The sequence below is a fragment of the Ailuropoda melanoleuca genome, chromosome 9 (genome assembly GCF_002007445.2).
Source record: "Ailuropoda melanoleuca isolate Jingjing chromosome 9, ASM200744v2, whole genome shotgun sequence".
Taxonomy (NCBI): domain Eukaryota; kingdom Metazoa; phylum Chordata; class Mammalia; order Carnivora; family Ursidae; genus Ailuropoda; species Ailuropoda melanoleuca.
This window is the reverse complement of record NC_048226.1, coordinates 100,568,255-100,572,663: the sequence shown is the minus strand read 5'-3', so window position 1 is coordinate 100,572,663 and position 4,409 is coordinate 100,568,255. Positions and strand designations below refer to the sequence as shown.

Here is a 4,409-nt window from a genome sequence, read left to right as displayed (position 1 = left end):
CGGCCGCGGAGGCGGGCGACCGCCCTTCCGGGGCCGGACTACAAGCCCCGAGATGCCGCGCGCCGAAGGGCGGCCAACGGGGCGGTGCTGCCGAGGGCCGCGAGCGGGGCTTCCCGCCGGGCTCTTGGCCGTGCGGGAGCGGGGGTGCGGCGGCGCGCGCACGCTTTCGGAGCCGGCGCTGCGAAGGGGAGAGGGAGGAAGAGGTCCCGCGTGCAGGAAGGGCCCTGCTAGTGGCAGAGAGCCTCCGGAAGGGGTGCTCAGAGATACGGGGGAACGGGTACTGTCAGCCAGAGTGGTTGGGCGGAAGGCACCGAGAAAGCACTGTCCCGCGGGAGGGAACCACACCGGCACAGGCCCCAAGGCTGGAGCCGCTCAGGGAAGCTCGAGGGGACCGCTCTGTGGAACCCCGTGTGCTGCAGGAGGACAGAGGGAGTCGTGGCCTAGGTCCTGTTGGCTTTTCTTCTAAGAAAAGAGGGAAGAGGGGTAAACGGATCCCTCTGGCTGCTGTGAACAGCCCAGGGGGTAGTTGAAAGGGTGGAAACAGACCAGGTAGAAGGTGATTGGAAGTCGTGAATGAGATGCCAGTGTGCTAGGGGCGTCTGGGTGGCTTAGTCGGTTAAGCATCCTCAGCTCAGCTCAGGTCTTGATCTCAGGGTCCTGAGTTCCAGCCCTGCGTAAAAACGCCCCTACTTAAAAGGAAAACAAAAACAGATGTAGTGTGGCTAAGGTGAAATGAGCTAGAAAAAAAGAATAGTAGGAGGACAGGGCTTTGTAAATCCTGGAATTCTTCCCAAATGAATCCGGAAGCCCTGGGAAGAGTAAGGAAATCCCACTAAAGTTTTACCAGGAGTACTCTAGGTGCTGTGTGTGAATGAACTGTGGGGGGCAGGAATGGAGGCAGAGAGCACGGTGACGAGGCTGGGCCAGAGATGATGGTGGGTTAGGCCAGAGTGAGATGGAAAGTAGTAGGGTTGGGGATCTCATTTGAAGATAGAGCCACCAAGACTTCCCTGTGATGTGGAGTGACTGAAAGGATGGTGGTGCCATGTACTGAGATGGGGAGCACTGCCCAAGGAGTACGTTCGGCAAGAGGTTTGGTTTGGAGCACTTTAAGTTTTAATTGCACAAACACTAGTGGTGTTGAGCGGAAAACTGGACATTCAAGCCTGGAGTTCGGGCTGGAGCACTTAACTGAGGAAACAGCATTGTGTAGGTGGTAGTTAAAACCCTGGACTTGAGTGAATGTATTCAGGAGGAGAGTGTAGATAGAGTGGAAGGATCGAACTCCAGCATTTCAAGGTGGAGGAAAGAAGGAAAATCCAGCAAGGGAGACTGGGAAGAAGTGGCCATTGAATAAAAGGAAAACCAAGAGATTGGGTCTCCATAAAGCCAGTTAAAAGCTCTTCTGAAAGGAGAAACTGCTCCACTGGATGGAAAATGGCTGAGAGGTAGAGTACTGTCCTGCCACTCATTAGTGTGACGCCATGCAGAGCGAGTGCAGAACTCCCGTGTGCTCATTTGCGGAGACGGATATTCCTGCCTATGCGGGGTTGTTAGGTATGAAAGTGCCTGGCATATAAAGAGCAAATTCCCCGCCCTGTCAGTGATCCTCCGCCCACCACTACCTCCCTCCCAGGTCAGTGGTGAGCAGCAAAGGGTTAGGAATGAGAAAGCACTTTGTGAACTGCAGATCACTCTCCAAAGGTCTAAATTACCATGTAAGATTTCAGTGTTCGTGTGGCAAGGTCATTTCACCCCCCAAATCAACTTTGATTTCAAAGTTCATATAAAAGGAGGCGCCTGGCTAGCACAGGCGTAGAGCATGTGACCTTCGGTCTTGGGGTTGTGAGTTCAAGCCTCACATTGGGCATGGAGCCTACTTTAAAAAAAGTTCATATAAAAAGAATGGGAAATTCAAAGTATATCTTGTTTAACTTTTCTGATTTCAGTTCTGTTCATCACCTAGGTAATGATTACAAAATATAAAATGTTTGTGTGTACAGCATGTTTGTACACGTTTAGTAAGTTTTGAAAATTACTGCCCTTTGTTCTTCCTGAAGACGGGACCCAAGACCAGAGATCACAGATGGTCCAGATGACTGACATTGGGAGTATTCAGAAAGCTTTCACATCTGCCTTCAGCCGTCATGATTCAGTGATTTCAACACCTGCTGTGTGCTACGTCATTACCAGGGGAAGGCCAAGAGTGCAAGGACGTTGTTGCCTTCACCGCTGTCACCGGAGGCTGTGGCCCAAATACATGTTAGGCACTGCTGGGCACAAAGGTACAGCCAGGGAGCCCGACAGCTCTGGTCCCTGCTCTCTCAGAGCTGACTTTCAAGTACAAGGGAAACAGAAGAATAAACAGGAACATCTCCTACAGGAAGTGCTCTGAAGAAACCAGTGTGAGTGTTAGGTAGCCTCTCTGAGAAGTGATACTCCAGGTCTGGTCTGAAGAAGGGAATAGCCCCCGGTGCAGACAGGCTGGGGCAAGATGAGTGTTCTCAGCAGGACAGCCTGTGGAAAGGACACCAGAGAGGGAAGGTTCCTCTGGACAAAATGGAGGAGCTGAAAGGCCAGCGTGGTTGGGGCTTCGTGAATGAGGCAGAGCATGCGGGAGATGTGGTTGGCAGGGTAGGTGGGGCCTGCTCAGGCTGGCGGGTAAGAACCATGGCTTCCGTCCTGAGAGCATTCGGAAGCCGTCAGAGTGAAAGGATGAGAACATCCCACGTACGGGCCAGCTGGTTGCAGAGTGATAACTGGCGCCCTGCCTCGAGCAGCGTGGAGGCGGGAGGCACGCCTTCAGCCTCTGCGTTCAGCTCTTAGTCACAGGAGCTCCTTTCCTCTGTAAGTGGGAAAGCCCTTGACATTCCCAAGATGAGCAAGGAGCTGCTCAGCAGACACCCACCACACGGGGCCCCCGGTCCACACAAGGGACAAGCTGTATACTGACGCATTTAAAAGTTTTTCAACGTTTTGTGTCTCTGGTTACTGTTTTATGTAAGGTTCACCCTTTCAGCATGTTGGGAAGCAGGATGGGGTAAGACGAGAGAACAGAAAAGGGATCTGGAGAGTGAAGAGAGCCAGGAGAGCTCAAGGAGGAGCGGGGGATGAGAAGCTCAGCTTATGGGACTGGCAGGCGATGTTCACGTCCTTAGCCATGCTGAGCAGTAAGGAAAGGGGGAAAGGGGGAAATCAGAAAAGAGGGCAAGTGCTCACCATTTTTAAAAGAAGAAGCAGGCTTCAAACTTAAGACAGGAGGAGAATTAAAGAATCCCTAATCCTTGGGGACGTCCCTGAGTAGGAAAAGCACAAAGAACTCGTGTTACTGTCTGTTATTAGCCCATTTTATCCTCACAACATCTCAAGAGGCATGCCCTTCATTGCCTTTCTTTTTTTTTTTTAAGTAAGATCTTTAAGATTTTAAGTAATCTCTACACCCCGTGTGGGGCTTGAACTCAATCCCAAGATCAAGAGTCACACACCCACTGACTGAGCCAGCCAGGTGCCCCTAATGCCCCTCGTTTCTGATGCCTCCGCACAGGCTCATTGTTTCTTGCTTCCACCTGTGTCTGCACCCCAGGGCTCTAGAAAGGCAGTTGCCTACGCTTCCCGGAGGCTCCTGCCAGCCGGCTGTGGTTGGGTTCAGCCAGTGGGAGACACAGGTGAGAGATTGCAGCGGAGGGGGAAGGAAGCTTTGGCTCGTAGAACATGCCGCAGCCTGGGGACTGCAGGCGGCCACCGTGGACGTCCGCACACAGGTGGCCTTTTGAGCAGCTTCACCCTGAGGTTCTGCTCAGCATCGGCACCCCTGGGAAGTCGCTGGGGCGTCTGGGCTTCGAGCCCGTGGTGGCGCTCCAGGTAGCGTCTCCTTCCCCTGCCATTCCGGGGCACCTTTCTCACACCTGCAGCTCTTCGTCACCGTGCAGACCCCTTCTTGGCATTAAGTCTCTCTGAAATAGCTGAAGGAGTTTGGGCTTTCCTAATTGAACGTTGAAATGTACGTACTTGGTCCTAGGAAACCAACTACACTGGAAACCAAGGGCTGGTCATCTGAATTGATGGTGCTGGTACAAAAGTGACCTTTCAGGCAGCACGTCCCCTGTGGTGGCCTAGATGGAGTGAGTGTTCACAGAAGGCAAGACGGCCCCAAGTGACCATTATGGTGAGAATGGAGTCTTGCGGGATAGGCTGGCTTCGGATTGCACTGGAGAGCGTGCAGAAAGAAAACTGGGGGCGCCTGGGTGGCAGAGCGGTTGAGCGTCTGCCTTCGGCTCAGGGCGTGATCCCAGCGTTATGGGATCGAGCCCCACATCAGGCTCCTCCACTATGAGCCTGCTTCTTCCTCTCCCACTCCCCCTGCTTGTGTTCCCTCTCTCGCTGGCTGTCTCTATCTCTGTAGAATAAAT

The 4,409-nt window shown here is 53.2% G+C and overlaps 1 protein-coding gene across 1 annotated transcript in view; it reads left to right on the top strand.

Moving 5' to 3' along the window:
• TRAPPC9 (trafficking protein particle complex 9) overlaps positions 1 to 4,409 on the top strand; it is a 601,443-nt gene that overhangs the window by 640 nt on the left and 596,394 nt on the right. The window lies entirely within an intron of this gene.